The sequence below is a fragment of the Chiloscyllium plagiosum genome, unplaced genomic scaffold (assembly GCF_037043375.1).
Source record: "Chiloscyllium plagiosum isolate Xiang-an unplaced genomic scaffold, Cpla_swu_hap1 HiC_scaffold_13, whole genome shotgun sequence".
NCBI classification, from domain to species: domain Eukaryota; kingdom Metazoa; phylum Chordata; class Chondrichthyes; order Orectolobiformes; family Hemiscylliidae; genus Chiloscyllium; species Chiloscyllium plagiosum.
Window position 1 is genome coordinate 63,494,815 of NW_028270151.1, and position 11,541 is coordinate 63,506,355.

The following is an 11,541-nucleotide window of genomic DNA, read 5'->3' on the forward strand; positions in this document are numbered from 1 at the left end:
CAGGTGCCGAACTTGGCTATCAGCCTCTGCTCGGCCACTTTGATTGTTGTCTATCCCAAAGTCTGCCTTAGCGAATGGTCACCTGAAGGTCTGAGGCTGACTGTCCCTGACTGCCTAGTGATTGTCGGCAAGGTGTTCTCTCCCAATCGGGGAGCACTTCAGCAGTCAGGGACAGTCAGCCTCGGACCTTCGGGTGACCATCCTCCAAGGTGGATTTTGGGACAGGTAACAATGCAAAGTCACTGAGCAGAGGCTGATAGCCAAGTTCGGTACCCATGAGGATGGCCTCAACCGGGACCTTGGGTTCATATCACACTACAGATGACCCCACTGCAGTATGCCATCTCTCACACACACATGCTTCCATAATCACACTCACACAGACCTCTCTCATCCAAACACACATACATCTCCCACACTCACACCCATGCACACACCCTCACACAGGCTTATGCCCCATCACACTCACACACACACTTTACCAAGCTGGCACACATGCAACCACACCCTCTCTCACGTGCACTCACAAACTCATGCACTCACTCTGTCTCTCTCTCTCTCCCGCAGGGGTGAATTTGTATTTGCTCAAAAAATGCAAAAGCTACAAGCAGTCAATGTAAGAAGTGAATCCATATAATATTTGTTAATTCCACTTTGGAAATAGAACCAGTCTGACTCAAGATTGGTCTGAGTCACACCTTTCAGGCATTGTCTGAGCTGAGATGTCACCTTTTGTTATAAAACCTTAAATTATCTTGAGAATGTGACTTAAAAGAAGTTTTGGGATTTACATATTAAAGATCCAAAAGCAGCAAATCCACTTTGAAATATGAAAGACTTAACAATCCAGGTTTGTTCAATTTATCATTGTATAATTGTAATCTTCTGCTATAAATTTTGGTGACTGACTGTTCTGTTTCACATCCACCTGATGAAGAAACAGCACTTCGAAAGCTAGTGCTTCCAAATAAACCTATTGGACAATAACCTGGTGTTGGGTGATTTTTAACTTTGTACACCTGAAACATTCACTTCTCCCCACACATTGACAGAGCTGCTGAGTATTACCAATGTTTTCTCCTTTTGCTACCGGAATACAGATTACTGAGGATTATTGGTAATAGAGTCATAGAGTAATAGAGATGTACAGCATGGGAACATATCCTTTGGTCCAACCTGTCCATGCCGACCAGATATCCCAACCCAATCTAGTCCCACCTGCCAGCAACCAGCCCATATCCCTCCAACCCTTCCTATTCATATACCCATCCAAATGCCTCTTAAATGTTGCAATTGTACCAGCCTCTATCACTTCCTCCTGCAGCTCATTCCATACACGTACCACCCACTGTGTGAAAAGGTTGCCCCTTAGGTCTCTTTTATATCTTTCCCCTCTCACCCTAACCTATGCCCTCTAGTTATGGACTCCCCGACCCCAGGGAAAAGACTGTCTATTTATCCTATCTATGCTCCTCATAATTTTGTAAACCTCTATTAGGTCACCCCTCAGCCTCCGAAGCTCCAGGGAAAACAGCCCCAGCCTGTTTAGCCTCTCCCTATAGCTCAAATCCTCCAACCCTGGCAACATCCTTGTAAGTCTTTTCTGAACCCTTTCAAGTTTCACAACATCTTTCCGATAGGAAGGAGACCAGAATTGCACGCAATATTCCAACAGTGGCCTAACCAATGTCCTGTACAGCTGCAACATGACCTCCCAACTCCTGTACTCAATACTCTGACCAATAAAAGAAAGCATACCAAACGCCTTCTTCACTATCCTATCTACCTGCAACTCCATTTTCAAGGAACTATGAACCTGCACTCCAAGGTCTCTTTGTTCAGCAACACTCCCTAGGACCTTACCGTTAAGTGTATAAGTCCTGCTAAGATTTGCTTTCCCAAAATGCAGCACCTTGCATTTATCTGAATTAAACTCCATCTGCCACTTCTCAGCCCATTGGCCCACCTGGTCAAGATCATATTGTAATCTGAGGTATCCCTCTTTGCTGTCCACTACACCTCCAATTTTGGTGTCATCTGCAAACTCACTAACTGTACCTCTTATGCTCGCACCCAAATCATTTATGTAAATGACAAAAAGTAGAGGACCCAGAACCGATCCTTGTGGCACTCCACTGGTCATAGGCCTCCAGTCTGAAAAAACATCCCTCTACCGCCATCCTCTGTCTTTGAGCCAGTTCTGTATCCAAATGGCTAGTTATCTCTGTATTCCATGAGATCTAACCTTGCTAATCCGTTTCCCATGGGGAACCTTGTTGAACGCCTTACTGAAGTCCATATAGATCACATTTATCGTTCTGCCCTCATCAATCTTCTTTGTTACTTCTTCAAAAAACCCAATCAAATTTGTGAGCCATGTTGACTATCCCTAATCAGTCCTTGCCTTTCCAAATACATGTACATCCTGTATCCTGTATACCTGAAACATTGACGTCTCCACCTCTTGTGCTGCCTGGCTTGTTGTGTTCTTCCAGCCTCCTGTTTGTCCACTGTGGAATATGGCACAGCTGTTACCTACTTCAGAATCATCCATTCAAATATTTGGCAACATAAATCGATTTACGTGTGAAACAAAAACAGAAATCTCTGGAGAAACCCAGCAGGTCTGGCATTATATGTGGTGAGAAAGCAGAGTTAATGTTTCGATGCACTGACCCTTCTTCAGAATATGTGGTCTGTTAGCATCTTTGTGGGATAGATGGATCAGGTGTGCAGGAAAGTTTGAAGATAAAAAGAAGTTCATACGCAAACCTTTGTGGTTTTCGAGCTCCAAGTATTAACATCATTTTTTATTGGTTCTCATCATATATTTGAAAGGACCGAGATGACAGGGTTGTGATTAATAGTCAACAGATTGGGCATATTTAGGATATTCCAAACATAATTTGGAAGTAGCAAATATAAATGAACATGATTGCAGTAGCAAATGGGCATAGGCAAGGCTGATATTAAAGAGATTGCTGTTGGAAAATATGTCTTGTCTGAAACTTACAGAGGGTCAGTTTCATAGCACCCTGCTTCAGTATCAGCCAGTGGCCAACTCAGGAAATGGAATTGATGGCTGGGGGACACTGTATATAATGAGGGCCAAAGACAGTGACCTCAGTATACAGTGAAAAACTGAAGATTTAAATTTTAGAATTTAGATTTAGAATCCATACAGTGTGGAAACGGGTAATTTGGCCCAACAGGTCCACTCAGACTCTCCAAAGAGTATCCCACCCAGACCCATTCACCTACCCAATTACTTTACATTTCCTCTGACTAATGCACATAACCTACACATCATGAATAATGATAGGGTCCCCTTTGACCTTACCTACTGTCCCACCAGCATCCACATCCAGAAGATCATTAGCCACCATTTCTGCCACCTCCAGCGAGATAATTCCACTATATGCATATTGCCCTCTCCTCCCTTGTCCTCCTTCCTCAGGAACCATTCCCTCTGGGACATGCTGGTCCACTCTTCCTTCACTCTCAACAAACCCCCACACTGCCAAGGCACCTTCCCCTGCAATTGCCAAATTTATAATACCTGCCCATTTACCTCCTCCCTCCTCAGCATCCAAGAGCCCAAACATACTTTCCAGGAGATGCAGCACTTTACCTGCACTTCACACAATCTAGTCTAATGCATTTGCTGCTCACAATGTGGTTTCCTCTACATTGGGGAAATGAAGCATAGACTGAGTGACTACTTCACAGAACACTTATGTTCCACTCGCAAAAATTACCCCGAGCTTCCAGTTGCCTGTCACTTTAACATGCTACTCTGTTCCCTGGCCAACATCTCTGCCTCATGCTTGCTGCATTACTCAAGCTAAGCTCACCATAAGCTGGAAGAACAACACCTCATTCTCTGGATTCAATATCAAGTTTAATATCTTTCGGGCTTGAACTCTCCTGTGTCCTAGCCCACATCCTCCCCATTTCAGGTCTTGTTATCACCTAGCCTTCCCGAAGACCGTTCTCTCCACCAATCCTTGGTTTGTGCCATTCTCCCCACCAACCCCCCTGAACCCCCAGGTACCTTCCCTGCAACCGGAAAAGATGCAAAACCTGCTGGCACATCACTCCCCTCACCTCCGTCTAAGGCCCCAAACAGTCCTTCCAGGTGAGACAGAGGTTCCAACCAACCTAGTTTTCTGTAACCGGTGCTCCCGATGTGGTCTTCTCTACATCAGGAAGACCAAATGTAAACTAAGGGAATGTTTCACTGAGCCTCTCAGCTGGGCCCACAGGGACTGACCTGACCTCCCAGTCACCACCCATTTTAAGTCCCCTTTTCACTCCCTTTCCGATATGACCATTCTTGGCCTCCTCCATTGCCACGATGAATCAAACCGCAAATTGGAGGAACAACACCTCATCTTCCACGTGGGCAGCCTACAACCCAGAGGACTCAACATTGAGTACTCCAATTTCAAATAACCTCCATGCCCATCAGCCAATTCCCTTCCCAACTCCTCCCCTTCCTTCCATCCCTCTCATCAACCCTTCCCCTAGCAACCAATTGGATTCATTCCTCTCATTAACCAAACAGGCCAGACCCTCTACCTGTGTTAACCTATCCCCACCACACCACTCTGTCCCCCATCCCCTTTATCTGCAACTCCTCTGACACTCGCCCCCAGTCCTGAAGAAGAATTACATCCAAAATGTTGACTTCTCCACTTCCTTCTGCTGCCTGGCTTGCTGTGTGCTTCCAGCCTCCTGCTTGTTTACCCTGCTATTACATACAACTGATTGTTAGCCACTAACAGTCTCCATTAACAGCTACTCACACTCCTATCCAAATCATTATTCACTCTGTTGTCTTTCTAACTGTTCTTCTCTCTCGTTTACTCTTTACCTCCTCCCCCATTCTATCTTCTACATAAAAAACATTTTCCTAGCTACCATCAGTTCTCAGGAAAGATTACCAGACCCGAAATGTTAACTGATTTCTCTTCAAAGATTCTGTCAGACCTGCTGAGCTTTTCCAGCAATTTCTGATTTTGTTTCTCCAGCATTGGCTGTTTCTAGATCAGATTTCAAGCATTTGTGATATTTTGGATTTATTTAAATGTACAGAACTAGCTGGTTATCAAGTGCAGAAATAGCATAATTCTATATAGATGTAGTGGATAGAACATTTGTGTGGATTAATGACTTTGCGAACGTCAAAGATAGCAAGACTTTATTATATTTAAACACCAACCATGCATTTATTCATTTTAAGCAAATGTAATCCAAGCTTTGGGAATTTAGTGTGACCATTGGAGATTCCATTTCCCTGCCTCTTAAGCATTGCTATTATATCTGCTTCAACAACCTCCTCTGCCAGCATGTAGGTAAAAACAATGACTGCAGATGCTGGAAACCAGATTTTGGATTAGTGGCGCTGGAAGAGCACAGCAGTTCAGGCATCATCCGAGGAGTAGCAAAATCGACGTTTCGGGCAAAAGCCCTTCATCAGGAATAAAGGCAGAGAGCCTGATGCGTGGAGAGATAAGCTAGAGGAGGGTGGGGGTGGGGAGAAAGTAGCATGGAGTCAGTGGGAGAGGGTCTCCCTGAGATTCTTGTAGAGAGAGCAGGAAAACTTCTTCTGCCAGCATGTGTCAGCCACCTGTTTTTAAAAAAAAACAGCCTTGCACATCTCCATTAAGGCTCCCCCCCTCACCTTAAACCTATGCCCTCTAGTATTTTACATTTTTACCCTGTGAAAAAGACTATCTACCCTTTGTGTGCCTTATAATTTTATATACTTCTATCAGGTCACCCCTCAGCCTCCGATCTTTTTACTTGTGTAATTTCTTTATGACTTGTAGTTCACTTACTAGCCAAACAGCAGTTTCTTGTAGTATAATATATTTTAAACGTTTATGCTTTATAGCGGTATTTGAAAATTATCTTGATAAGCTTAATACAAATGAACTTTTTCAGCAATGCTAAGGTAATTTAACGTAGTTAAAAATCACACAACACCAGATTATAGTCCAACAAGTTTAATTGAAAGCACACTAGCTTTCGGAGTGACGCTCCTTCATCAGGTGATAGTGGAGGGCTCGATCGTAACACAGAATTTATAGCAAAAATTTACAGTGAGATGTAACTGAAATTATACATTGAAAAATTGATTGTCTGTTAAGCCTTTCATCTGTTCGAACACAGTGATAGTTTCACTTCCTTCATGTGTAAATCACAAAATCTTTTTTTTAAAGTTGCATTCTTGCGTTAGCTGTTAACAATGGTGATAGCTAGACAATATGTTGAAGGACTTGCTTACTTTTCAATTTATGTTCATCTTTATGATATTTATTTCCCTCTGACCATTAGGATTAACAATTTTCTGTAGAAGTGATTTTCTTTCTGAATCTCTACATGTTACAATAGCATTTGCTAATGTTTTTATAATTAATGAGGCTTAGCTGTGTTTGAACTGAAATGAGACTTTCCTTTTTGGTCAATGTGCTAACTATTGCTTGAATTATACAAGAGATTTACAACATCTTGTCTTGACTCTTTGTAGTGAAAACTGGAATAGACATGCATGCATCAGATGATCTTTGTTTCACTACCTTGTTTCTTTAATTTAATTTTATACTAGGTGAAATACAAACAATTTTTTATTAATGCAGAAGATGCTCAACTGGGGTAGGTTGTTGAGGAACATAGGTGTTTTGACATTTTATTTCACATGAACTGCCATTTCCTGCATTGAATTGTATCAGTACTAAAAGATTACTCCACAAGCAAAAGATAAGTGAATTAGAACAAACAGAACAATGGACTTGTGTTTTTATTGCAAAGGGTTTGAATTGGATTATTGTAGTGTTGACCACCTGCCACCATGCTTTGAAAGTATTTTTTTAAGGGAAGGAGCCGTAGTGAATGTGCATAATTGCTCAAATATTGGGTTCATCTTAACCACCTATGGTTTCAGTTCAGTTCTCAGCTGTTGAATTATTCCTAATTGATACTCAGCAAGGATGTCAGAACTCTGCTTAAAATAAAGCCACAGGAAATATGAACTGTAGGCCGTTAAATTTCTTGCATCCACTTTCCTGCATTTTCCTATAACCCTTGATTCCCTTACTGATGAAAAATCTATCTAACTCAACCTTAAATGTAAACAAGGACTTTGCCACCACTGCTTTCTGTGGCAAGGAATTCCAAAGACTTAACCATTGTCATTTATATAAATGATTTGGCTGTGAGCATAAGAGGTATAGTTAGTAAGTTTGCAGATGAGAGCAAAATTGGAGGTGTAATGGACAGCGAAGAAGGTTACCTCAGGTTACAATGGGATCTTGACCAGATGGGCCAATGGGCTGAGGAGTTTAATTTAGATAAATGTGAGGTGCTGCATTTTGGGAAAGCAAATCTTAGCAGGACTTATACACTTAATGGTAAGGTCCTATGGAGAGTTGCTGAACAAAGAGACCTTGCAGTGCAGTTTAATAGCTCCTTGAAAGTAGAGTCACAGGGAGACAGGATAGTGAAGAAGGCATTTGGTATTCTTTCCTTATTGGTCAGAGTATTGAGTACAGGAGTTGGGAGGTCCTGTTGCGGCTGCACAGGACATCAGTTAGGCCACTTTTGGAATATTGTGTGCAGTTCCGATCTCCTTCCTATAGGAAGGATGTTGTGAAACTTGAAAGGGTTCAGAAAAGATTTATAAAGATGTTGCTCGGATTGGAGGATTTGAGCTTTCTGGAAAGGTTGAATAGGCTGGGGCTGTTTTCCCTGGAGAGTTGGAGACTGAGGGTGACCTTATAGAGGTTTATAAAATCATGAGGGGCATAGACAAGGTAAATAGACAAGGTATGTCCCTGGGGTGGAGTCCAAAACTAGAGGGGATAGGTTTAGGGTGAGAGGGGAAAGATATAAAAGAGACTTGAGGGGCAACTTTTTCACGCAGAGGGTGGTACGTGTGTGGAATGTGCTGCCAGAGGAAGTGTTAGAGGCTAGTACAATTGCAACATTTAAAAGGCATCTGGATGGGGAGATGAATAGAAAGGGTTTGGAGGGATATGGGCCAGGTGCTGGCAAGTGGGACTAGATTAGCTTGGGATACCTGGTCGGCATGGACAGGTTGGACCGAAGGGTCTGTTTCCGTGCTGTACATTTCTGTGACTCTATGACTGAATTTGCCATTACATTAATGCTAAATTGGGATGTATGCATTATAGAATAAAACCAATTACGTTAGTTCGTATTAAAATGTGTAGTGCATCCATATCAATATTTTTGCATTTATTGGATCTTAATCTTTTCTAAAGGAATGATTTTTTTAAAAGAAAGGTCTGGACAGTTAATGATAAGTAAGGAAACAAAATGTTACTGTCTGTGTTCCATGGTAATTGGGATTTCATTCTGGAATATTACTTCAAGATCTTATAACACACTGGACAGATTAATTATGTTTTTAGTGGATTGGTCATGCCAAAACACCCTATAGTATCTAGGGATGTATAGGCTAGGCCAATTTGCCCTGGTAAACATGGAATTATGGTGATAGGATTAGGTTAGATTCCCAACAGTATGGAAACAGGACATTTGGCCCAATGGGTCCACACTGATCCACCGAACAGTGACCCACCCAGACCCATTCCCCTACTCCATATTTACCCCTAACTAATGAACCTAACACTATGGGGAATTTAGCATGGCCAATTCACATGGCCTGTACATCTTTGGATTGTGGGAGGAAACCCACGCAGAGAACATGCAAACTCCACCCAGATAGTCACCCAAGCAGAAATTGAACCTGGGTCATAGAGTCATAGAGATGCACAACACAGAAACAGACGCTTCGGTCCAACCCGTCCATGCCGACCAGATATCCCAACTCAATCTAGTCCCACCTGCCAGCACCCAGCCCATATCCCTCCAAACCCTTCCTATTCATATACCCATCCAAATGCCTTTTAAATGCTGCAATTGTATGAGCCTCCACCACTTCCTCTGGCAGCTCATTCCATACACGTACTATCCTCTGCATGAAAAAGTTGCCCCTTTGGTCTTTTTTATATCTTTCCCCTCTCGCCCTAAACCTAGCACTGCTGCCTCACAGCGCCTGAGACCCGGGTTCAATTCCCGCCTCAGGCGACTGACTGTGTGGAGTTTGCACGTTCTCCCCGTGTCTGCGTGGGTTTCCTCCGAGTGCTCCGGTTTCCTCCCACAGTCCAAAGATGTGCAGGGTCAGGTGAATTGGCCATGCTAAACTGCCCATAGTGTTAGGTAAGGGGTAAATGTAGGGTTATGGGTGGGTTTCGCTTCGGCGGGTCGGTGTGGACTTGTTGGGCCGAAGGGCCTGTTTCCACACTGTAATGTAATCTAATCTAATCTATGCCCTTTAGTTCTGGACTCCCCATCCCAGGGAAAGACTTTGTCTATTCATCCTCTCCACGCCCCTCATGATTTTATAAATCTTTATAAGGTCACCCCTCAGCCTCCAATGCTCCAGGGAAAACAGCCCCAGCCTATTCAGCCTCTCTTATAGCTCAAATCCTCCAACCCTGGCAACATCCTTGTCAATCTTTTCTGAACCCTTTCAAGTTTCACAAAATCTTTCCGATAGGAAGGAGACAAGAATTACATGAAATATTCCAACAGCGGCCTAACTAATGTCCTGTACAGCCGCAACATGACCTCTCAACTCCTGTACTCAATACTCTGACTGATGAAGGAAAGCATACCAAATGCTTTCTTCACTATCCTATCTACCTGCGACTCCACTTTCAAGGAGCTATGAACCTGCACTCCAAGGTTTCCTTGTTCAGCAATACCAGTATGTGTATAAGATTTGCTTTCCCAAAATGCAGCACCTCGCAGTTATCTAAATTAAACTTCCTCTGTCACTTCTCAGCCCACTGGCTCAACTGATCAAGATCCGTTGCAATCTGAGGTAACCTACTTTGCTCTTCACTACACCTTCAATTTTGGTGTCATCTGCAAACTTACGAACTATACCTCTTATGCTCACATCCAAATCATTTATATGAATGAGAAAAAGCAGTGATCCCAGCACTGATCCTTGTGGCACTCTACTGGTCACAGGCTTCCCGTCTGAAAAACAACCCTCCACCACCACCCTCTGTCTTCTACCTTTGAGAGAGTTCTGTATCCAAATGGCTAGTTCTTTCTGTATTCTGTGAAACCTAACCTTGCTAATCAGTCTCCCATGGGGAACCTTGTCGAATGCCTTACTGAAGTCCATATAGATCACATCTACTCCTCTGTTCTCATCAATCCTCTTTGCTACTTCTACAAAACACTCAACCAAGTTTGTGAGACATGATTTCCCACACACAAAGCCATGTTGACTATCCCTAATCAGTCCTTGTCTTTCCAAATACAGATACATCCTGTCCCTCAGGATTCCCTCCAACAACTTGTCCACCACCGACGTCAGGCTCACTGGTCTATAGTTCCTTGGCTTGTCCTTATTACCTTTCTTAAACAGTGACACCACGTTAGCTAACCTTCAGTCTTCCAGCACCTCACCTGTGACTATTGATGATATAAATATCTCAGTAAGAGGTCCGGCAATCACTTCCCTAGCTTCCCACAGAGTTCTAGGGTACACCTGATCAGGTCCTGGGTATTTATCCACTTTTATGCATTTCAAGACATCCAGCACTTCCTCCTCTGTAGTATGGACATTTTTCAAGATGTCACCATCTATTTCCCTAATTCCACTTCTTCCATGTCCTTTTCCACGGTAAATACTGACGCAAATTACTCATTTAGTACCTCCCCCATTTTCTGCGGCTCCGCACAAGGGCCATCTTGCTGATCTTTGAGAAGCTCTATTCTCTCCCTAGTTACCCTTTTGTCCTAATGTATTTGTAAAAACCCTTTGGATTCTGCTTAACTCTATTTGCCAAAGATGTCTCATGTCCCCTTTTTGCCCTCCTGATTTCCCTCTTAAGTATACTCCTACTGTCTTTATACTCTTATAAGGATTCACTCGATCTATCTTGTCTATACCTGACATATGCTTCCTTCTTTTTCTTAACCAAACCCTCAATTTCTTTAGTCATCCAGCATTCCCTACACCTACCAGCCTTTCCTTTCACCCTCACAGGAATATAGTTTCTCTGGACTCTTGTTATCTCATTTTCCAGCCGTCCCTTTACCTGCGAACATCAGCTTTCGAAAGGTCTTGCCTAATACCGTCAAAATTGGCCTTTCTCCAATTTAGAACTTCAACTTTTAGATCTGGTCTAATCTTTTCCATCACTATTTAAAATCTAACAGAATTATGGTCGCTGGCCTCAAAGTACTCCCCCACTGACACCTCAGTCACCTGCCCTGCCTTATTTCCCAAGAGTAGGTCAAGTTTTGCACCTTCTCTAGCAGGTACATTCATATACTGAATCAGCAAAATTTTCTGTACGCACTTAACAAATTCCTCTCCACCTAAACCCTTAACACTATGGCATTCCCTGACTAAGTTAGGAAAGTTAAAATCCCCTACCGTAACCACCCTAATATTCTTACAAGTAACTGAGATCTCCTTACAAACTT